This window comes from Emydura macquarii, unplaced genomic scaffold (genome assembly GCF_026122565.2).
Source record: "Emydura macquarii macquarii isolate MOO-44397 ecotype Brisbane River unplaced genomic scaffold, CSIRO-AGI_Emac_v2 contig_2676, whole genome shotgun sequence".
Lineage (NCBI taxonomy): Eukaryota > Metazoa > Chordata > Testudines > Chelidae > Emydura > Emydura macquarii.
The window spans coordinates 46,749,027-46,774,427 of NW_027132813.1; the positions used below are offsets into that span (position 1 = coordinate 46,749,027).

Consider the following 25,401-nt stretch of genomic DNA (forward strand, 5'->3'; position numbering starts at 1 on the left):
TTATTTTTTAAAGCTCTCTCTCCCCTTCCCACACCTGTAGGAGGATAATATTTCGTAGGTGGTATGTTGTTAGGTTTTTATTTTAATGAGTGAATTTAAGAGGCTGCGCTAAGTAGGAAAAATGAGGGTGTTATTTCATTCTGAATGCTATGAGGTCAGTGATCAATCTGACTTCCTGTGAGAATGTTCCGTCTCCATTTCATTTAGATGTTGAATGGGACCGCAGAAAGGACACAGTCTTATGGGACATCAGGTAAGATGACAACACTGACTGCTATTCCTTTGGTAGGGACGTGGGGAGGGGTGCAGGATATTAGTCTATTGGAAACCTGGGGCCAGATTTTCAAAAGAGTTCAGTATGTTGGCCACAAGTGTCCCAATGGGAGCTGCTGTGCACCGAGCTCTTTTGAAAACCTGGCCCCTCCTGTCTCTGGAGGGGCCCAAGGAAAAACGTTGGATGTGAACAAACTAGATGTTTACATGAAGATCAACACTTTGTGGCTTAGTCGCTTCTCCACTCCTGACTAGAGCAGATTAGTGACAGCATGTATAGAGAAGCCTGAAAATAATTTATATTGGTCTAAAAGGACCTGATCCTCCAAAGTGCTGCAAATCTCAACAACAGTATTATTATTAATAATAATTATTAATAATTAATAATAATAATAATATCTAGAGGGTGAATGCCATCAGCTCTCTCATGAATCAGTGTGAACCAAGGGCACTAAACACCTTGCACAAGGTGCACAGGATCAGTCCCTTCCCTTCTCTGAGTTTTTCCCTTCATTGTTAAATAAGAATATTAATTTTTGTAAAGAGCAGCATTAAAAATCTCCAGAAACTTATTTCTAAAGCTTTGTGCTCTAATGTGTAGAGAAAGAATGCCAGCAAGGGCTTTAATGCGGTAAGATCTTCTGTCTAAGTGAACTCCACACAGTTTAAGTGCAGACTAACTGTTTTATGACAAACAATTCTTACCAACTGCTGCATGAAGCCATTATATCTCCCCCTCTCGGGCATTTCTAGGGCGCCTAGGTCTAGGCAATGATACTGAATGGCAGGCACCATTTTTCAGATTTGTCATATTACAGATGCTTGTAAACTGCTATGTAAATAAGGCAACAGTGGGGAACATGTTTGACAATTGTAAGAGAACCATACACGTTATTGATACTTGCACCAAAATGACAAAATTACTAGGAAAAGTTAGGCTTTCTACAAGCATAAGTTCCATACCAGGCCTGATGAGATGATATTGGTGCATCATACAGATGGCTGAAAGCGCTAGCTCTGCGGCACATCGAGTAATTCAGTAGAAAGGGGCAGCCACCGTGGAGAGAAACAAGACAAAGAGAAGAGTTCGTGCAGAAACCTCTGTGTCTGTGATATTTCATTATGGATGTCCCGCTGCCAACTCAATCTGAAATGTGCAATAGCTCACCCGAGCTTCCTTCGCCACTCACTCACTGACAACAATTCCATTGCACTCTGCCTCATGGCTTTTGCCAGTTTTGACTTTACTCTCCTTCTCCCCCTACATCCAATCCCAGGGGGTTTTTCTCTGTACATCTACTCCAAAATCACTCCTTTCCTTTAGCTAAAGCAATTATCTTGCCTTGATTACTGCAAACCCATCCCCTTTGATCCCCCTTCACTCTGCTTCCCTTGCCAAAATGCTTCTATGAAAATCATCTGCCTTCCCTACTGTTCTGGCCAAGTGTTTGAATTCCTCTACTGGCTTTCCTCTCTGTTGCAGAATCCTTTTCCTCCTGGGGGTTTGGGGTTTTTTTTACCCTTTCCTTTTTCTCCCCTCTTCTTTTTTCTAATTTGCCTCTGGGAAAAGGATGGAAATGGAGAAAAGGAAATGGGGGTGAGGGAAAGAAAGGGGGAAACCAACCACAAATAAAAAATGTCAATAGAAATTAAATGTATTTGTGAAAATTTTCATTCTGTAAAACAGTTGATTTTTCTTGAAAATATTTTTTGATGAATAGTTTTTGACCAGCTCTCTTATACTGACAAAAAAATAACTGCTTTTTGGAACAGCTAGTCCTGGAACCCACAAGAGAAGAGGCAATTCTTGATGTAGTTGTAAGTGTGCACAGGATCTGGTCCAAGAGGAGAATATAGCTGAACTGCTTGGTAATAGCAACCCTAATGTAATTAAATGTAACATCTTTGTGGGAGGAAAAATACCAGAGAAGCCCACCATAGTAGCATTTAACTTCAGAAAGGGGAACTACACAAAAATGAGGAAACTAGTTAAATGGAAATTAAAAGGTACAGTCACAAGAGTGAAATGCCTGCAAGCTGCATGGAAACTTTTAAAAAACACCAAACAGAGGCTCAAATTAAATGTATATCCCAAATTAAAACCATAATAGGAGGACCAAAAAAAGAGACACTCTGGCTATACAACAAAGTAAAAGAAGTGGTTAGAAGCAAAACGTCTTTAAAAATTGGAAGTCAAATCCTACTGAGAAAAATAGAAAGGAGCATAAACTCTGGCAAGACATGAAAAAGTACAGTTAGGCAGATCAAAAAAGAATTTGGAGAGCAACTAGCAAAAGACAGAAAAACTAACAGCAAATTTTTTTTTAAGTACATCAGAAGCAGGAAACTTGCCAAACAAACAGTGGGGCTATTGGATAATCGAGGTGCGAAAGGAGCACACAAGGAAGACAGGAACATTGAGGAGAAGCTAAATGATTTCTTTGAATGGGTCTTCACTGCAGAGAACGTGAGGGAGATTCCCACACCTAAACTACTCTTTTTAGGTGACAAATCTGAGGAACTGTCCCAGACTGAGGTGTCAATAGAAGAGGTTTTGGAACATATGGATAAATTAAACAGTAATAATCACCAGGACCAGATAGTATTCCCCCAAGGGTTCTGAAGATTTCAAATATGAAATTGCAGAACTACTAACTGTGGTATGTAACCTATCACTTAAATCAGCTTCTGTACCAGACGACTGGAGGATAGCGAATGTAATGCCAATTTTTAAAAAAAGGCTCCAGAGGCAATCCTGGCAATTACAGGCAGCTAAGCCTAACTTCAGTACCAGGCAAACTGGTTGAAACTATAGTAAAGAACAGAATTATCAGATATATAGATGAACACAATATGTCGGAGAAGAGTCAACATGGCTTTTGTAAAGGAGCTCATGCCTCATCAATGTAATAGAATTCTTTGATGCGGTTTTAATTAGCTGTTACCACTCAAGAAACCGATCTGGGAGTCATTATGATAGTTCTCTGAAAACATCCAATCAATGTACAGCAGCAGACAAAAGAGCTAACAGAATGTAAGAAACCATTAGGAAAGAGTTTGATATAAGACAGAAAATATCATAATGCCACTATATAAATCCACAATATGCCCACACCTTGGATGATGCATGCAGTTCTGGCTGCCCCATTTCAAAAAAGATACATTAGAACTAGAAAAGGTTCAGAGAAGGGCAACAAAAATAATTAAGGGTATGGAACAGCTTCCGTATGAGAAGACATTAAAAAGATTGGGACTTTTCACCTTGGAAAAGAGACGACTAAGAAGGAATATGATAGATATGATAGGAAATCCATCAGGAATAATAAAATGACTCACATATGCAACTATTGAATAAAGGTCCATAAAATCATGACTGGTGTGGAGAAAAAAGTGTTTTTTACTCCTTTACACAACACAAGAACCAGGGGTCACCCAATGAAATTAAGAGGCAGCAGGTTTAAAACAACAGAAAGTGCTTCTTCACACAACGCACAGTCAACCTGTGAAACTTGGTCCCAGGAGATGTTGTGAGGCCCAAAACCATAACAAGGTTAAAAAAAAAAAGAGTTAGATAAGTTCATGGAGGATAGGTCCATCAATGGCTATTAGCCAAGATGGTCAGGGAGGCAACCCCATGCTCTGGGTGTTCATAGCCTCTGCTTGCCAGAAGCTGGGAGTGGACAACAGGGGATAGCTCACTCGATGATTGCCTATGCTATTCATTCTCTCTGAAGCATCTGGCATTGTCCACTGTCACAAGATAGGATACTGGGCTAGATGGACCATCGGTCTGATCCAGTATGGCCGTTCTTATGAAACAACCACTCAAGCTGTTGGATGATGAATTTATTTTTTGGGTTCTGTCTCTGTGTCTGATTGTCTATTTACATTTAAGCAATTGAGGCAGGGATAAGGTCTTGTCATTCAGTTAGTGCTTCCTACAGTCTCAATGCTGACAAAGGATGAGGACTCCCAGTTCTTGATCCATAAACCCTAATAGCTGTGGTTTCTTACTACTGCAGTTGTATGGCATGCAGGAGTTGCTCCAGCACCAGAGAGCGTCTCACTGCTCTGAGCTAGGAGATCTGGTCTTGGTTTAAGAGTCTGGAATATATTCAAATAATTCTTACTGAGGTGGAACATGTGACTTCAATTGCTGTTGTGTTATTGGCAGTGTCTATTGATACTCACAGATTCTAAGGTCAGAAGAGACCAATATGATCATCTAGTCTGACCTCCTGCACAATGCAGGCCACAGAACCTCACCGATCCACTTCTGTAATAGCCCCTGATCTATGACTGAGTTATTAAAGTCCTCAAATCATGGTTTAAAGACTTTAAGGTACAGAGAATCCACCAGCAAGTGAGCCATGCCCCATGCTACAGAAGAAGGCGAAAAACCCCCAGAGCCTTTGCCAATCTGCCCTAGAGGAAAATTCCTTTCCGACCCCAAATATGGCGATCAGTTAAACCCTGAGCATGTGGAAAAGACTCACCAGCCAGACACACAAAAAAGGAATTCTCTGTAATAACTCAGAACCACCACATCTAACATCCCTTTACAGGCCATTGGGCATATTTACTGCTAGTAGTCAAAGATCAGTCAATTGCCAAATTAGGCTATCCCATCATACATCCCCTCCGTAAATTTATCAAGCTCAGTTTTGAAGCCAGCTAGGTTTTTTGTCCCCACTGCTCCCCTTGGAAGGCTATTCCAGAACTTCACTCCTCTGATGGTTAGAAACCTGTGTCTAATTTCAAGTCTAAACTTCCTGATGGCCAGTTTATATCCATTAGTTTTTGTGTCCACATTGGCGCTGAACTTAAATAATTCCTCTCTCTTCCTGATATTTATCCCTCTGATGTATTTATAGACAGCAATCATATCTCCCCTCTACCTTCTTTTGGTTAGGATAAACAAGGCAAGCTCTTTGAGTCTCCTCTCATAAGGCAGGTTTTCCATTCCTCGGGTCATCCTAGTAGCCCTTCTCTGCACATTTCTCTGTTCCAGTTTGAGTTAATCTTTCTTAAACAGCGGGGGACCAGAACTGCACACAGCATTCCAGATGAGGTCTCACCAGAGCCTGAAATAACAATACAAACACCTTCCTATCTCTACTGGAAATATTTCATCTGATGCATCCAAGGGCTGCATTAGCTTTTTTCACGGCCACATCACATTGGTGGCTCATAGTCATCCTGTGATAAAACCAAAATGCCCAGGTTCTTCTCTTCCTCTGTCACTTCCATCTGATGTGTCCCCAGCTTATAGCTATCTACTGGATAGTCGTAAGGAACATCTCTCCTGAGAGGACTGTGGCTTTTGTTTTCCGGAGGGGTAGCAAGAGCTTCACTGGCCTCCAAAAAACAGCTTAAAGCCAGGGCCAGTCCAAAAGCTGTTTTTTAAAGGGTCCCTTTAAATTCTTTAGCTAGCTATATTCAGTTGGCAGGGAAGGATCCCAACCTGTACCTTAGTGACTTTGTCCTGTTGTTTGGCCTTCCACCATGTACAAACACCAATTCATTTTCCTTTGCCTATACTGAGTCTGGAAAGATACTTGTATTGTTGGCCCAATTACAATAATAAGTATTAAAATAAAAACACTGGTTCTGCTTGCATATATAAACTAGGGTTTTATTTCAATGAGTTCAGTTGTAAAACAGTCAGCAAGCTAGCTTCAAATACACTAAGAAATTGTCATTTGATTCTCAAAAATGAGGGAAAAAGTTATAAGTAGCAATGTATTCAAGTGGGACTCACTAGAAAAGGGTCTATGAGATTCACATCCTATGTATCTGCTTTATCATTGTTCCACCATTGTACAGCAACATGAAGGGTGGGCACCCATGAATAGTTTATCTTTATTAGACAAGGTTGACAGGATAAAATGTATCAAAGTAGTGCTGTGTCCGAATTGGACATTTTAAGTAAGCAGATATGATTCTCTTAAGAGAGACTTCTTCCCAACTGCAAGTATTAAAAAAAAAAAAAAAAAAACCTACTGTCAAGTACTTCACCACAGAATAAATTGTGTTTTTTCACACTCCATTATTTGTAACAGCTCCTTAGAATCTCGGAAAGAAATGCAAGTTGTAAATCCTTTTTTATCTGACAAAAATTGCCCCACTCACCTCATTCCTATGGAGCCGCTCACGAAGGCCTTGTTCACACACATAAGTTGTACTGCTTTATCTATATTTGTACAGTTGTATACAAGGATACATAACTATAATTAATTATAATTAATGCGGTACAACACTCCCTTTTTCTTCCCTCTACCCTTTATACTGCTATAAATGTGCGTATACTGTTATAGCTTATTCCTATACGGGAAGGGGAATAACAAAATACTATATAAGCACATTTATACTGGTATAACTGCATCCACACTAGGGCTTGTACCAATATACCTATATAAGTAAAATATCCAATCTATATCAAAGAAAGCTCAGTCTGAGTCACAGCAGCCAGGAGCTTGTGGAGTTTTTAAGCGCTGAAGAGTGGTGAACAACGAGGCCAGGAGGCCTTTAGGATAGTCATAGAGTCAAGAATATGTGGAAGCCTACCAGAGCCTACCCCTTCTCCCAAGCACCATACTCCTACGGTAACAGTATTGAACTAGACCTCTTTCAAGGCTATATCTAATTTTTTTAAAGAAATTCATCAGAAATAAAATGTTTCATGTCTGAAAATACTGAATTTCATATCTGAACAGTCAAAGAAGAAGGGAATGAAATCACATTTTAAGAACCTAACTTTAAACTCAGTCAAAAACCTATAGGACCATTCCAATAGACTGTACATCAGCAATCTGGGTATCCGCCATATATAATTAACGGCCGCCATGTCTTAACCTGTGAGTACTGCTAATAACAGAAAAGGCAACACTACTTCCTGTATGTCTCCAAGGAACAACCACACATGTTGGTTCTTCTGTGCAAAGCATACAGATAATTTATTACACTTTATTATTTGTATTGTGGTAGCATTTAGAGTCTCCAACCAAAATCAGGGCATTGTACATACATATAAGATACTGCCTCTGCTCCAAAGAGGTTATAATCTAAATTGGCAAGACAGACAAAGAGTCAAAAGGAAACAGGTACGTGGTCAAATCCCCACCCCCACTCCAGCCCCTTTACACTAGGTAAGAAGGTCAGGGCAGCAATAGAGAGTCCTAAAAGCTCCATATTTGGCTGGGGGACGATTCCCCTAGTGCAGACATTGCGAATGACAGCTGGCTTCCAAGAACCCCGTTGGTGTAGAACAGTGGTTCTCAAGCAGGGTGTGTGTACCCTTGGGTGTACACAGAGCTCTTCCAGAGGGTACTCAACTCATCCATGTGGAGACTGAATTGCATAGTGGCATCTGCAGCACCACATGCATTGCCCCCCCCACGTGGATAAAGAGGCAGCCTAGGGAGGGTTGACTCAGCAGCACGAGCCGCATGTACCTGTCTCCTTATAAGGAAATGAAGTGACCCCACCTGCTGGTGTGTGGTCAGCAACTGCCCAGGATAATTGTAATCACCTGGTTGGCTGGTTCATACCTGCCCAGGAAATCAGGAGCACCTGGTTGGCTAAACTCTACGCCATGACCTTAGAAGGTCATGCAGCAAATAGCAACCAATGGGGCTTAGCCTCTGCTGACCAGGGGGAAACTATAAAAGTTCAAACCCAGGTGGCAGAAGGCAGAGAGGGAATTCACCCGGCATCCTGCATATCCCCCGGTCTTGTCGGCTCGGCGGGCTGACGCATCTTCACTAGCCCGCTTCACTGTGAACTGATCACTCACAGTGGCTCTCTCCCGTCTGCAGTATCTTAAGCAAACGGCAACTGAATTTGGCCAGCATAGTATACCTGTATATAATGTTTGTGAGTATGGATTAACTGTTTTCTGTTGTGTTTGTCTTGTAACTTCTTTGGGGAACTCCAAAACTGGGCACCCTAGTGTCACATGCTGGCAGCCATGTGGTGATCCAGGAGAGATCACAAAACGCTAAAGTCTTGGGTGGCACATTTTGTCTTTTCGTGCACGGAGTTCTCCTGCCCTTTGCTATCACTGTTTGCTGTGCAATCGCTTGCTGTGAAACTGTTTATTATAGAAATAGAACTGTTTATTATAAGGATAGAATTGTTTATTATAAAATAAAGGGTTTATTGGTTAAGCAAACCCCTAGAATCATCACTGTCTCGCTTAACCCCCCGTATCCCAAACCGAACCTATCAGAGAGTTTTTCTCTCTGTTTCCACAATCCAGATCAGTGTTTCTTAACCTGGGAGTTGTAACCCCCCAGGGGAGTTGCGGGATGGGTTTAGGGGGGGTTGTAAGTGCAGGGTTGGAATTAGGGGGTGGCAATCAGGGCAACTGCCCAGGGCCTCATGCCACAGGGGGACCTGCAAAGCTAAGTTCAGCCCGGGGTGGCACGCAAGTTCACGCTTCAGCCCGGGGTGGCAGAACTCAGGCTTCACACAAGGCTCACAAGTGAAAAACAGGTTCAAGTCTCACACTGACATGTCAGTACAACATTTACATTCTGTCGATTTATTCCATAAATTCTATGTTAAAAACGAGAACGGAAGCAATTTTTCAGTAAGAGTGTGCGGTGGCACTTCTTTGTATTTTTAGGTCTGATGTTGTAAGCAAGTAGTTTTTAAGTGAGGTGAAATCTGAGGTACACAAGACAAATCAGACTCCTGAAAGGGGTGCAGTAGTCTGGAAAGGTTGAGAACCGCTACCAGGGGCAGAGCTGGCGGCAGGAGAAGGGGGTTGGGAGCAGGACCACAGCACACAGTACTGTGGAGATTCTGGGCAGCACTGTAGCCCATAGAAGAGCATCCTAGGGAGGCTGTAGTAACTTAAGGACTGTTAAAAAGGGCTGCCTAAATTCTTCTAGAAGCCTCTCTAGCCTGGAAACACTCAGGATAAGGAGGGCACAGAGGTGGCTTAAAGTCACCATAGCCCCACCTCCCTTGGGCTGTGAGTTCTCACCTGCAGAGAGGAGATGTTATTTTCCCAAGGTGCAGTGGCTAAGCTCACTCAAGTGCCCAGATTTGCTGATTTCATGCCCTGCACAGAAATAGGTCTGAGGTCGTGACACTACATTACATGAATGCTATCGTTTTGTATTTATTGCAAGCTAATTATGGAAATGCCAAGCAATGCAATCTCTCTTTTTCATTTTGGTCTCTGGAGAAATATAAAAGGCTATAAATCTAAGATGAAAAACATTCTTTGCATTGCTGTAAAATCTTTTTTTATTATTATTATTAATTTTTAAAAAAATCTGCTCAGATACTGAACTGAAAATACAGAAAAGCACTACGGAAGGAAATGAATATCTTGCTATATTAATTATACTATTAAAGACAAATGCAAACTGTTTAATTATTTATACATGTGCTAATTACTTTGTGTTCTTAATTCTTGAGCACCAAAACACTCCTCTCCAAGCTGCAGTTTCCAAGGGCTTTTAAATGCAAATCAATAAAAAGGACTAAGTTTGTAAGAGAGCTCCTCAAACACAAGGTTTTAGGTACATGGGGAAAGTGAAAACATTCAAGATATTCAAGCTTATGATTTCAAGGGCCAGATCCAAACTTCCGTGAAATCAATAGAAAGTCCACCATCGATTTCAATGGAATTTGGATCCAGGCTCTATATCCACAAAACCCATAGGACCATAATCAGACCTAGAATAAACAGGCACAGATTCAACTGACCTCATTTTCACTGAAGCTGACTTCAGAGAGAATTGCACATGCTCAAAGGAGGGTTGAATTCAGTTTACAATCTCTACTCTAGGCACCATCCAGTAGCAGTAATTAGTTCCATAATTCAGGAATCTGGAATGTATATAAAGAAGAAAAAGCAGAGGGCCCCGATTCAGGAAAAGTACTGAAGCACATGCTTAGCTTTACAAATGTGCTTAAGTCCTTTGACTTCAGTAGGTTTATAGCCTGGAGCTGAGACCATCCTTTGTTCAAGTAATATACATATTAAAATATTTATATCATTTTTGGCAACCTTTGGTGAAGGTAGGTAATAAATATTTATGCCTCACTTCTGGCAGAAACCTATTTTACTTAGGCCAAAAAAATTTCTATTTGAAACATAAAAGAACCAAAAGACATTTACTTGCTTCAAAAATGTGGATAACTGAAGTAAAACCTTCATTCTCTAATATCATAGGGAGACATTAAGTGCAAATTAATGGAGGCTTTGGATAATCAAAGTAACTTTCAGAGTAATATACAAATATTAAGAAAGATGACTTCGTATTATGTAACAGGGAATTTTTTTAAACTGAGGATCGAAAAATTGAATTTGTTAGCTTATAACACGTCGGCTGTTAGCAACCTCACCTCATAGAAACACAGGTCTTCAAGTAATTAAGTTCACAGTGTTTCAGGAAATCCACAAGTCCTTCCAATTATTGAAAAGACGCTCCCTAATTTTTTTAATCAATAATAAGCAGTTTGCTTTTTGGCCCTCTGAAAAAGCCTCTGATATTTTAAATTCCATGTATGGTACCAAGAGATTATTTGAAAAATTATCACCTACTTTATGTCAGAGGTGGAACTTCTGATGGAACTGCACTAGTTGTTTAATCTTTCAGAAAAATACTGATCATGCTGTATACACAGGTACAGTACACAAGGGTTGGGTCTAAAAATATCACACAAAATTGAAACTGCTGGTAGAATTTCAAGTAGGCTAAATGCAATATTCCACACTGGACTTTGCCCAGTTTATTTGCATTAACACTTCTATTTCAAAAAGTTCCTTGAGATCTTTAATTATCACTAATATCTGGGAACTCTGTTTTAGATTTTTATCCAAATGACAGAAGTATATATGGACAAAATTAGAAAGACCAAGGCAGAAAGCAAGATTAAACTAGCTAGAGTCACAAAGGGTATCAAGGAAACATTTTACAAACACATTAGAAGCCAGAGAAAGATCAAGGATAGAGTAGGTCCATTACTCAGTGAGACGAGAAAGACAATAACAGAAAATGCAGCAATGGTCAAAGTGTTAAATGCCTTTTTTGTTTCAGTTTTCACCAAAAAGGTTAACAGTGATCAGATGACTAACAAAGTGAACGTCGGTGTAAATGAGGTAAGATCTGGGGCTCAAATAGGGAAAGAACAAGTTAAGAATTACTAAGGCCACGTCTACACTAGCGAGCTTACAGCGACATGTCTGTACCGATGCAGCTGTGCCACTGTAAGATCGCTCGTGTAGCCGCTCTATGCCAGCGGGAGAGAGCTCTCCTATCAACAAAATAAAACCACCTCAACAAGAAGGAGCAGCTATGCACACTCCCACTTATGCCAGCAAAACATTTTTTCACACCCCTGAGCGACATATGTTTTGCCAGCATATGTGGTAGTGCAGACATGGCCTTAGACAAGATAGATCTCTTCAAGTCAGCAGAGCTTAACAAAATACATCCTAGAATACTCAAGGAACTGGCTGAGGAGTTCTCTGAGCCATTAATAATTATCTTTGAGAACTCATGGAGGACAGGAGAAATCCCACAGGGCAAATATAGTACATATCTAGAAAAAGGGGACTAAGGACAATAAGATAACGGAGCAAATAATCAAACAATCAGTTTGTAAGCACCTAGAAGATAATAAGGTGATAAGTAACAGTCAACATGGATTTGTCAAGAACTAATCATGTTAAACGAATTTAATATCCTTTTCTGATACAGTAACAAGCTTTGTGGAAAGAGGGAAGCAGTAGGTGTGTTATATCTCGATTTTAATAAGCTTTTGATACTGTCTCAAAGGACCTTCTCATATGCAGACTACGAAAATATAGCCTAGATGAACCTACTATATGGTGGGTGCACAACTGGTTGGAAAACCGTACTAAGAGAATAGTTATCAATGGTTCATAGTCAACCTGAAAGGGCATATTGAGTGGGGCCCCACAGGGATTTGTCTTGTGTCTGATTCTATTCATCATCTTCATAAATCATTTGTATGCTGGCATAAAGAGTACAGTTATAAAGTTTGTGGATGATACCAAGCCGAGAGGGGTTGAAGTGCTTTGGAATATGGGATTAGAATTCAAAATGATCTTGACAAACTAGAGAAATGGGCTGCAACAAATAGAATGAAATTCAATATGGATAAATGCCAAATACTACACTCAAGAAGAAATAATCAACTGCACAAATACAAAATGGGAAATGACAGCCTAGAAGGCAGCACTGTAGAAAAGGAACTGGGGATTATGGTGATCACTAACTAAATGAATCAACAATGAAATACTGTTGCAAAAAAAGCAAACATCATGCTGGGATGTATTAGCAGGACACAAGAAGTAATTCTTCCTCTCTACTATGCACTGAACAGGTCTCAACTGGAGTGCCATGTCCAGTTCTGGGCACCACTTCAGGAAAGATGTGGACAAACTGGAGAAGGTCCAGAGGAGAGCAACAAAAACGATGAAAGGTCTAGAAAACATGATCTATGAGAACAGATATTAAAAAATAGGTTTGTTCAGTCTGGAGAAGAGAAGATTGAGGGGGGGACATGATAACTGTCTTCAAATACGTAAAAGGTTGTTGTAAAGAGGAGGGTGATAAATTGTTGTCCTAATGCACTAAGGACAAGACAAGAAGTAATGGGTTTAAATTGTAGCCAGGGAGATTTAGATAAAAAAAATGTCCTGACTGTAAGGGTAGTTAACCACTGGAACAAATTATCTAGGGAGGATGTTTTGAATAAAATCCCCCATTCAGGTTTTTCTGAGCATCAGTTGAGCTTATAGTTCTTTTTCATTTCTTACATTAAGCTTTTGTGCAGGATTGTTTTCTGCAGTTAAAGGTGTTAACATGGCCATTTTGAAAATCCCAACAAACAGAGCCCCAATCAAACAGTATATCATATTTATTTATTATTAATTCCTTCCCAAAATTTTATACTTGTTTTGTTTTCCTGTTCCCCAGCTGGGTCTTTCCAACAAGACATGAACTGACTGACTGCAGGGAAAACAAGAAAAGTGACTAGGCATGGAATGTTGCAAAATGCACAGAATAAACAAACTAAAAAAAATTGAGAAAAATATTGTTTTCCACTAACTGATTGCAGTGCTAATCCTCTTGTGTTACAGGCCATTGTAGTAGGGTACAGAATTTCTTAGACAAAAGACTTGATTTTCAAGTTGACTGTGTCCCTTTAAACAACTGCAAAAGATATTTTAAGATGATGTTAGTGGTGACTGAATCTTGGGTGACATCCAGGCTTCAGCCTACTCCTCAGCACCGAGACAAGAGAATCTTTCACCAACAGAAGTTGGTCCAATAAAATATTTTTAACTTTGAAACCTCCTCTTTTTTCCCCTTAATCGTCAATTCTAATGGTTCTTCTAACTGAGAAGAGATAAACTGCATAAACCGCTCTGAACAGCAGCCTTTTCTTCAGAAGGACAAAAAAGGAGATGAAATAAGTCAAGCTGAATTTCTTCAGATACCTAGTTTTAAAATAGAGCAGAGTCCACACTCCCTGATTTTAAATAATGTAGAAATGGAACTTGCTATTTCACAAAAAAGTTATTTCTTCACTTAAAGTATCTCCCAAATTCACAAGAAGAGGAATTACTTCAATTTCCTTCTGTATGAAAAGTGCAGGGACTCTCTCTTAAGTGATGATATATCTGTCAAAAGGTATCATTTCTATCCACATAGCATTATTCAAAGCTGTCTCCAAGGCAGTCAGCCAACCAGAACTGATCCATTAAATGGAAAGCTGAACTGTTTCAATCAATTAGCTTCTAATTGTTCTTCAGCAGCATTTTAATAAATACACATATTTTGTCTACCTTCTGATAAAGCTGGGCTTAGATGGGTAATCTGGAGTTCAGTTTCTACACAAATCATATTTAATTATTGCTGGCATGTGTATGTTTACAGCATTATCTTCCGAGTGACTCAAATTATTTTTAGACAGATGGTATTTATTTAAAGGTCTATACATCATTCTGAGTTCTGTAACAAATATCAGCGGGGCATCAACCACTATAAAACAATTCATATTATGAACCATTAAGGGCCAGATCTTCACTTAGTGTATATAGGTGTCACTCCCCTGTCTGCAATGGAACCATGCTGGTAACTCCATTGATTCCAATGGAGCTATGCTAATTTACCCCAGTGGGTAAGAATTCTCCCTTCAGTATATGTACCTGGCAGGTGAATACAGAAGGGGCATGCTGCAGTCTTTTCATATTTCTGTCTTCTGAATAATGGGTCATTTATTTTTCATTTGCTTCTAATTTGTAAGCATTTAAAGCAGAGAGCGATTTAAAACAAAACCAATATCAATGTACTGCACTGAATCATACCGTATATCTTTGTCAGTCACAGTCACGTGATCCCAAGAACCAGTTCACTGCTTGAAGTTCACAGACCAGAATAAGAGAGCAAATGACACATTGTTTTACCTGTGTGCACTATGATGTTTTCAACAACAAAGATTAGCTGGCAAAAGTATAGTATGTCTATTGTGGAGGCTTTTAAATAGGAACCATTGCTATATGTTTCTTCTCCTATGTAAATCATGAGATCTTGGATACAGAACATTGTCTTTGTTAGACATCTTCATTCTGATAAAAGTGTGTGGCTCAATAACAAGGCTTCCAAGAAGAAAGTGTTCAGCACATCGCCATTACCATTGAGACCCTTTGTATCAAAGAGCTAAAATTAAAGTTTTGAGTGGGAAGAGAGGCATGAATTTGCTGGGGAGCATGACAAGGGAGGAGAACTAAAGGAAATGAGGAGAGACAGATAAATTTGGAAGAACAAGCATGTTCCAAGAGCGAGAAGTTGAGGAAAAGGGTCAAGTTAGAGAGAAAGGGTTGGTAGGCAATAAAAAGAGAGGTAGGGGGAGGGGGAGCAGGAAGGGAGGAGAGCAGAGATGTCTGCTGGGCAAAGTCAGAAGAGAGGGAAATTATTCTAGCAGCTGCAGTTTGTATCCAGGATCTCATGATTTATACTGTATTAGGAGAAGCAACACTTAGCAATGGTTTCCATTTAAAAACCTCCTTATTAGGCATAGTATACTTTTGCCAGCTAATCTTTGTTGTTGAAAACACCATAGGGCACACAGGTAAAACAACGAGTCATTTGTTCTTATTCTGGTCTAAACTTCAGGATTTGAATGGAAACTATAGTAACAAAATAAGAGGTGAAACAGGTTTTCCATGATTTAGAATTCAGATTTGTTCGTAAAAGATAGAGAGTGCCCCAAAGGGTAGTTATTCAGTGAATGCTAATCTCTGCAACGCGTAGGGCTCAATGGTACCCAGCCTTATGTGGGAGCGCAAAGCAGCATGCTATCAGAGCTCCCATAGGGGCAGAACTCCTCCACACCATGCCCCCACCTCACTGGCCTGAGGCTTAATTGCACAAGACCCAATGCGCAGTGATGACCTTGAAAAATACATCTGAAGGATCAAAATTCATAATGTTCATCTTTAACACACGTGTGTGTGTGATGGACCCGAGCTGTACAGATCAAGAGTCAAACACTTCCAAGTTCTGGAGTGTTTGGATCAGTGCAATTGTGTGTGTGTGTGTGTGTGTGTGTGTGTGCGTGTGCGCACAAGTGTGTGTGTATATATGCACTCTAGCACTGTGTTTATATACTCTAGCACTGTAAACTGTAACTACCGACTTTCCCATTTTGGCCAGGATTACCTTCAATGTTTTCACCTATTCTAATGTGTCTGAAAGTCCAGCCAAATTCCCAGGCAGTAGACTCAGTGCTTAAAAAACACACAAAGAAAGAAAGAAAGAAACTGGCGCCTCTAATCAGAAGCTGCAGTGGAGAGGAAAAGGAAGTTTCTGTCTGCCCCTGTTCCCTTGCCTTCCTGCCACAGCCACCCCGCCGCACTTGGGCGCCAACACACAAAGGAGGCAGGGGAAGGGCAGGGAGCAGGCTGGCAGCTTGTAAGACACAAGGGGTACCAGCGCAGCAGGGGAGTCAGCCCCCAGCCAGCCAAAGGCCAGGCTGGTGGGGAAACCGGACGGGGACGTGTGGAGCCAGAACTGTACCGGGTAGCAGAATTTGCTAGGGAGCAGGACAAGGGAGGAGAACTAAAGAGACTGCGGTGAGAGAGACAAATGGGGAAGAACAACAAGCATGTTGCAAGAGCAAGAGGTTGAGGCAAAGGGTGCAGGTAGAGAGAAAGGGTTGGTAGGAAATAAAAAAGGGGGGGGAAGAGCAGGAAGGGAGGAGAGCAGAGATGTCGGCTGGGCAAAGTCAGAAGAGAGGGAAATTATTCTAGCAGCTGCAGTTTGGATTGACTGGAAAAGGAAGCTGCAGGGAGAGCAGAGGAGGAGGTCGTAGTAGGTGAGGCACGGGATGGCAGGGGCATGGAGTGGGGCTTTAGCAGTGGCACGGCAGGGAAAGGAAGACTCAATGTCGAGATATTACAGAGGAAGAAGTGATGGGTTTTATTTAGCACCGACATGTGAAGAAAGGCATCAGTGACGACTGAGCCTGGAGGTCTTGGTGCTGAGAACAGGAGAGCTGTCAGTGTATGGCTCCACCTCAGGCAGTGCTAACGGCTATTGGGGTGCATTGCGAGGGAGTGGGCTTTTGCAGAAGGGGATCTCAAAGGGAGATGAAAAGCAGCTCAGTGCTGGAGCAGAAAGCAGGTGGAATTGCTAGTGTTTCCCTGATGATGACCCTTCTGTGGTTTTTCTGATGCTGTGACTGACAGAGGTCTATCAAGGAAACTCTGGAGAGTCATGGTAAGAGAAGACTGAAAACAGAGGAGTCGGAGAGGAGACTGGATGGCTGGGGCCACCTGCGGCTCTCCTGCAGTCTATAAATTGGGACCTTTGGTGAGGCTCAGTAGGCTTGGTGTCCTACCTCACAAGGCTTTGGGGCGGGGGGAAAGGGGAAGGCAGGGAAGGAGAAGGGATGGGAACTTTTTCCCATGGCAAGCCTCTCTGGGGATTGACTGGTTCACATTTTGAGGTCTATCTTTGCAAGGCAAAGGGCTCAAAAGGTCTAGGGTCTTATTCCCTCCCACTCTCCCAAATATAGATCTCCACCGGCTATTTGTTATGCTATAATACTTTATGAGTTAATAACCTTTGAAATTAGACTTAACATCAACTCAAGTTTGGTCCTGGGCATTAGATCTCAATAAAGGAAGTCCATTAAACTCATTTCATTTCTCTCTTCCTTTCACATAGCTGCAACAAAACCAAAAAAATGTTAGAAGGCCTTTTGGATTGTAGTGAGCAATTGCATTTTTAGGAGGGCATAATTCAAGAACCCCTTTTCTGGTTCATATCAAAATTGGTACAAAAATTTCCCTTTGGCTCCAGGTGTACCCCACCAACTCCAACTTGATTCTTTTGTCCATTTTAGATAGGCTATGCCACAGCAGCCCTGATAAGACTTTGAAGGAGTCATTAGAAGAAATACATTTTAAACTGAGTAACCTACAATGAACTGTAGCGACAGTAGACTGAGAAGTGGACAAGATGATTCCTCATTCAATCTAGGGCAAAGCACAGATAAGATATAGAAAATAACAGATTTCTGAGTGCAAAAGTGGAAATGTAAGAGAATCAAGTAGTCATGTGATGCTCCCATTCTGGGGGTTGCGAGCAGAAGACATCATCAGGTTTAGAGGGCAAAAATTCACTACTACTTTTAGAAAACTGCCTGTCAAAGACTGTTGGTGTAAATACTTAGGAGAACATTTTGTGTATCAAAGGAATATATTGAAAAATAAAGAATTTTTAATTTAAAGTTGTTGGATTGTGACTGTAGAATTAATCTGCAGGATGCAGAGTGGTATGGGGAAAGGGATGAAAAGAAAAAAGAATAAGACAATGGTCAAAACTGGAAGGGCTAAATCCTCAGTTGATGTAAATTGACATAGCTCCATTGACTTCAATGCAGCAATGCCAGCTTACATAGCCAAGCAACGTATCTAGCTGAAACTCACACATAAAATAGGAACTAGCTGCAGATGACCACTGCAAGGTTAGCATTTTGCTTTCTGATCCCTGGTCCTAGATCACTGCTCAGAAAAGTTTTCTATTCCTGGGACTGCATGAAATATTAGACCAGATGAGGGTGCCAGCTAATTTATTGATTCTTGTTGTGGATGGTGTGTTATTGAATGTTTGTGTAAAACTTTAAAGCTTCATAAAACAAAGACAAATTAATGTGTGTCCTTCCACTGTGGTCCTCCTCTTTCTAGGGATGTGAAATACCATTTGATTCATTTTCTGCTGCTAATGAGGTTACAGAACTGCCCAGTTAAGAGGAGAAAATATAAGATGTAAGGTTTCAAAAAAAATTCATTAGTTTAAATCTAACAAATATTGAAATAATATTTAATACTGTGACGCTTTAGAATTCAACCCAAACCAGTAAAGTGATGTGTCACCACCTGACTTGTAATCTTGCATATCCCTGTGCCCCATAGTATTGGTTCAGAGCCCTGACACCAGCATGTTCACAGCACAATAGCCTCACACCTGGCTTCCACCAGGCTTGGTTACTCCTTGCAGGGTGACCCCAACACAGCCCCAGTTCTGAATTTAATCTGTCCCGTAGTGTCCATCCCTCTCACTGAACACCTACTGAAGTTACTAAATTCACTGCTCCCTTAAAGAGACAGCACTACCCAGCAGCTTACTACCCTAGCTGAAGTTAACAAACACTGTTTTAATCAAAGCACTGAATCGGTTTATAGTAAAACAAGTTATTAAACAAAAAATTATAGGTTCAAGTGATACCAAATACAAGGAATAAAGATAGAAAAGGTTATAAGCAAACAAAGACTAAGACTAAAACCTGATTTAACAAACTAAAGTCTCCTGTTCAAAGAAGGGTCTCTCACCGAGTCTCTTTTCAAGTATGGCTGACCAGACTCTCTAGCTAGAGAGCTCTAGCAGAGCTCAAAGTACTCGGTTCCTTTGTTTCCTCAAGTGAAGGATGCCAAAATGGCTTTTTTCTTTCTTCTTCAAAGTTCAATTGCCCTGCTTCAAGAGGCATGAAGGGTTCCTGAGGGTGCAATCTTCATCCCCCGTCAAGATTGTTCAGTAAACATCTTTCCACGCTTGTTCTCCTGATGGCTTTGTTCACCTTGCATGTTTATATGCTTTTCTTTATCTAGATGAATTTCCATTGGAGACATATTCAAGCAGGGAGAACCACATTCCTGGAACAGGGGTGGCTTAGGCACTGCTTGCCAAATACATTTTAAGAACATATTTCCGGCACATAGTTATAAAGTCCTTTGTGGATTTATCGTACATGCACCACACAAGTACATTAACGATCAGTGAGTTATTAGTTTTCCATTGATATATTACATGCCTTCGGGTATGTATCATGGCAACAGTGTGCCAACTGGCATTGGGGGCTACTTAGGGTCACAAATACACTAGACAACATCTGCATTTTAATATCATGTCATCTGGATTACTGTTTTGCTTTCTCCCACTTCTTCAATTCCAGTGTCGTTTTAGAATTCAACAATTCCCAAAAATGCTGGGGTTAAAAATGAATGCTTTTCACCATTTGAAAAATTTGGATTCCAAGCACTGACTCCATCTCTACCTGGTTTCAAGACAGAAATCACTTCAGCTGGATCAAAAAAGACGTGGAGGAAAGAGGCAAAATAGTAATCAGAATGATGTGAACTTAGGCTTCGGTTCAGTGAAGCGCTTAAGTCCCATTGATTTAGGCCTGATCTATACTCAAAAATTTGATTGAACCTACCTATGTTGCTCAGGAGTGTGAAAAAATTCACACCTGAGTGCCGTAGTGAAGCTGACCTAACCCCGAGTATAGATGCAGTTAGGAGGATGGAAAAATTCTTCCACAGACTGTGGAGGTGCATGACATACATCAACTGAAAAACCCCGTCCATCAACGTAGGAAGCATCTATACTACGGTGCTACCAAAGCATAGCTGCAGTGCTTCAACTGTGTGTAGACATAGCCTTAGCTGAATATGCTTGATCCTCTTAAATGCTTTCTACTCCCATTAGCCTTTGTAAAAACTGGACTTTACTTGTGTGAGTCGCATGGATTTAGGGACACTCTTTGTTCTGTGTTTGGCCTAGCACAATGGGGTCCTGGTTTGGCCTAGCACAACTGGGGCTCCTAGGTGCTATGGCAATACAAATAAATAATAATATTTTTTTATTAGATGTGGAAGAATTATATTTTTATCAGTAAATGCTGACCAGCATCAATTTCTCTATACACACACAGAGAAAAAAATATTTCCTCACATAATAATAGAAATTTACAGATAGGAAATGTAAGAAAAATGCTGCTTGACAATTTATTACAGGTGATGTAGGGATATTTACTTTATATATTTTGACATGGGATGTTGACAATTTGTGTTTTATAAAGCTTTAGCTGTTTGAACCTCACTGTCCACTGTCCTCAAAAAATTATTGTCTGACTTGTCATATTTCCCGCAACTGTGAACATTTAAATATAAATAGAAAAATGCCTAAAATTAAACATGTTAATTATCCATGATAAATCCATGATATTATCCATCAAAACTATACACATGTAACCCCCTTCGGGTTTAGAGAGAGTGGTCCTTTAAAACTTTCTCCTGAGGCAGAGGAAGTGCTGGTTGTTTCAAGGGCATAGAGAGAGGAGGAGTGACAGGGTGGGTGTGTCTATAGCTCCAGACAAGAAGGCTACAGCGTGCAGGCCCTCATATAGCGAAGCAGTCGAGAACCTGCCTGAAGTCTGGGAGGGACAGAGTGGCCAACCAGGGACGCTCAAGGACAGGAGCCAGGAGGAGCACTGGAGAAGGACAAACTGGAGCTGGACCCAATATCACTGCTGCCCAGAGCTGGATGGGGCTGTGAGTACTGGGGGCTTGTGACCTTGCATTGGGAATAAGAAGGGAGGCTGTAGCTAGCTAAGTGGAGAGGTGGTCGCGCTGTGTGGCTTTGCAGAAAATGGCAGAAGAGGGGACCAGAGAAGTGTGTTGGGGAAAGTTTACTGGTGCCAAAGACGACCGGGAGCACCCAAGACTCACTGGCAGGCTGGAACTCTGCCCAGGACTCCTGAACTCTGAGTGTAGATGCATTGCGTGGTGAGTACCCTTTTATACTGTGGTACCACTGAGTCTGAGAGACCTCGTGTTGGATGTAACCCAATTTTACTACTCCCTCATCTTCTCCCCCTTTGTTTTTCTCCTCTGAAATAAATATTTCCCTTTCCTATATTCATTGTACTCTTCCTGTGTGTGTATTCACTCTGGGGTTTGGACAGGTGCCTCTGGGGTGGAAGGGAGTTTCCCTGCTGCATTCCTGCATGGGCCTTTTCTTGGCCAGAGCTGCCTGCAGCGCAGACTCCATCTTGGCCACAATTGCACTAAAGTTACACGCAAATAAATATCCAATTTTACCAAGGACTATGATCTCTTTTGTTGAATCGGTTTTGTTTTTTAACCCCTACCAATATTTTCTTTACAGTACTCAACTAAAATACAGAAAAAGTCATGATTTAAGCAAATCTATATGCTATAGTCCATATTTATAGATATCTGCTTCTCTTCAGAGGAAAGGAACTGAGACTAAGCTGAATTTCTCTTCTATTCCAGGGTAAGGGAAGGAGAGAAACACATTAATCTGGAACACAAATAAGGCCTCATGCCTCCAACCAGGTCCACAAGACCAACAGGACAGCTGGGTGCCAAGAAAACCAGGGAAGATCCAAAACCTGCAAGATTCTGGCCCCCATCTCTCAGATTCTTAGACAAATACAAAGAGGGGCTCTTCTAAAACATGGAAAAAAGTGCAGCCACTTTTTCTATATAGATTCCCAAACCAAGAAGGGGCCACTGTGGTCTGACCTCCTATATAACAAAGGCCATGGAAATTCCCCCAAAAATAATTCCTAGAGCACATTTTTTAGAAAACACCCAATTTTGATTTAAAAATGGTCAGTGATGGAGAATCCACCATGACTTTTGGCAAATTGTTCTAATGATTAATCACTCTCACCATTCAAAATTTATGTCTTATTTCCAGTCTCAATTCATCTAGCTTCAACTTCCAACCATTGGATCGCATTACATCTTTCTCTGATAGACTGAAGGAGTCTATTATTAAATATTTGTTCACCACGTAGATGCTTATAGACTGTAATCAAGTCACCCCTTAACCTTCTCTTTGTTAAGCTAGACTCGGGGTCAATCTGGTGTTTATCACTATAAGGAATATTTTCTAGTCCTTTAATTGTTCTCGTGATTCTTTCTGAACCCTCTCCAATATATCAACATCCTTCTTGAATCTGAATTATGAAAAATGAATGAATGTATCCTGTCGCAGTAATAACTAATCCTGGTTTATTTACATGGAGTGAAATTCTATCATCCTCTGAGAAAGCAGCACACAACTTGCAGCCTAGGGAATGGAGCAGAGGTGTTTTAGCCACCTCTGTACCCTCACAATATTGGGCTTCTCCAAAGTCCTCAACATAATTTAGAGAGCCCTGGAGGCCTGGAACTGCGCTGCCTGGAATCTCCATTGTGCTGCTGCCCCATCCACAGCCTTGCCCTTGGCACACCCCCATGCCAAGACATGCCAGGGTGTCTTCGGAAGGCAGCCTTACGGCTGTCCACTACAATATTTGCATTAGGAGAAATCTCCCCTAGGCCATTTTAGGATGGATCAATGAGCTGGAACAAAGGTGAAGATTTCACCCATGGGTTTTATTCCAAGATAGAGCAATTCTGCTTAGATCAGTTGTTCCCTAGCTGCTCCCTCAGTCATACTGCTTTTTTCAGTGCTTCTGAGGAGCATAGGAGGAATATACTTTGGCTAATTGCCTTTCCCACATGTTTTTGATAGGTTCCCCCACACACACCTTCAGAGCATGCAGATATGCTGACTTGCAGGGAATAATACTGAGTACTGTATGTGTTTGTATTCTTCTTTCTTTCACACTTATCAGGGAACTGCTATTTTGATGATCCTTTTATGGCTATCTTTTTAGATTACATCTAAATTCAAAAGGCTTACAAAATAGTTAACAAAAACAAACTGAGAACACATCAGAGCTCTGAATTATTCAACACTGTTTTATAATGCAAATGATACAGCGTACCAAAATTGGTAAGAGTTTCTTAAGATATTTCAGCAATACTAAGGAGTTAACATTAATCTAACCTACTGCTGACTGTCTTTCCATTCTGTTCCCGAAGTGCTTTTGTTCAGAGATGCTCAGATCTTTTTGACAAAAAAAGCATGTTAGCTTCATTAATGAAAGAAAATCTTAGAATGTTTGAAATACATCAACAGTTTTAAAATGCTATGATTGATAGAGGCCATTTTTCCATCAGGGAACTGTAAGAAGTGGTTGTAGGGGGACTTGTCTTGCCAAGAATATGTCCTATTTTGCAGTTAGTGTAGGACAAAATATATTGAAAACAAATTACCTGCAATCCCTTGAATAAGCACTGATTTGATCTAATATAACCCGCATGGCTGCCAAAGAACTTCTTGGGAAAAGAGTAAATGCCTCCTATTTCACTAGCTTAAAGCCTTTTTAAAAAAAATCTTAAGGTGATACAAAGCATATCTTTCATTGTTTTAATACTATTTCCCCTTTACAAAGCCTTATAGGTAGCAGTAGTATTAGTCAAATCTTCTATAAAATATTGACAATCTCCACTGAAGATCTTCTGGGCCAAATTCTCTGCTGCATTCAACTAACAGCACTGCACTTCATTACTAGATGTAGCTATAGCTGCCTGCTCACCTCTCTGGAGTGGCTTCCCCTTCACACCTCCCTGTCCTCCCTCCCTGCAGCACGACATCCCATGGGGATTGCTACCAATGCTCCTCTGTCCCGCCCTATTAGTCCTGCACTGGCAGACAGATCTCTGCACCCCCAGGAAGGGAATTAGGGACCTAAAGAGATATCATGGCTACTACACTGAAAATCTAAACAGAAAAGGCAGTTTACATATCTTCCAGATAGCAAGTCTGATAGTAAGAACTGTGGAACATGTCTATTATGAAAGGCAAGTGGAGAAATGTTAAACAAACAAAGAAAAACTATTTTTTTTTTAGGATTCCTCGGTGTGATGGAATATACCCCTCACACTCTACACACTATTGCAATAATCTTTGTACAAGGTATGCCTTGTAAGGTATCATTTGAAAATGCATAATTTGCTGATCAGTATCGTCCTGATAAAATACATGTGTCAACATTATATGTGAAGTTATAAGATATCCCTGTAAGAATTTATCAACACGTTCTCCAAATCCCACGGCACTGTCTAAACAGAAATCAGCGAATAGGTCTGTCCTAAACAAAGGAATGTGTGCTTAGCATAATTTGCATGTAAGCAGTAAACAGAGTCATCACGTAAGAAGGGAAACAAAGGAAGCTCAAACTGTTGAAGAAAAGCAGCAGGAAACATCTTTCCACACAGACTCTTTGTCTTTTGGTTCTCAGCGGGAAATGTTTTTCAAGATTGGGATTTAAATTATAAAAAGCAGAGGCAAAAACCCCAAGACACCCCTCTGTATCTCCCAGCCCATCTTATTCTCTGCACCTGAGAAGACAAAAGGTAACAGACGCTGGACTCTGGGGGAAGGGTCCTGACCTGAAAGTCTGGTCAGTAATCTGCTGGAACATGTGGTGAGAAAGTTTGCTTTGCAACTAAGATAGTTTCTTAAGTAGATATTAATAAGCGTTTTATTTTTATTTCTCTTGTGACCATTTCTGACTTCTATGCCTCATTACTTATACTCACTTAAAATCTTTCTCTTTGTAGTTAATAAACTTGATTTATTGGTTTAGGTAATCCTGTGAGTTTAAACTGAAGTTTCCAGATAACACTATTTAAGATACTTCACTGGCATATTCTTTTTAAAGGAATAATGGATTTAATATATTTGGACTGTCCAGGAGAGGGCTTGGCAGTACGGGACATACATTTCTGGGGGAACATTTGAGGCTGGAGGTGTACTGGGGGTCACCATGAACTATAACCCAGGCTGGTGAGAGCCAGGGAGTAGCTGGCGGACTGCAGTTACACACAGACACTCAGGGTGTGGCTTGCATTCTGGAAAGCTG

At 40.8% G+C, this 25,401-nt stretch overlaps 1 protein-coding gene and 1 long non-coding RNA gene across 8 annotated transcripts in view; one reads left to right on the forward strand and one right to left on the reverse strand.

Moving 5' to 3' along the window:
- Nucleotides 1-25,401, reverse strand: part of PLCB1 (phospholipase C beta 1) — a 642,689-nt gene that overhangs the window by 355,695 nt on the left and 261,593 nt on the right. The window lies entirely within an intron of this gene.
- Nucleotides 11,334-13,343, forward strand: LOC137164433 (uncharacterized). The gene is made up of 3 exons (XR_010923030.1): nt 11,334-11,395; nt 12,646-12,786; nt 13,242-13,343. It is a non-coding gene; the product is annotated as an uncharacterized lncRNA (long non-coding RNA).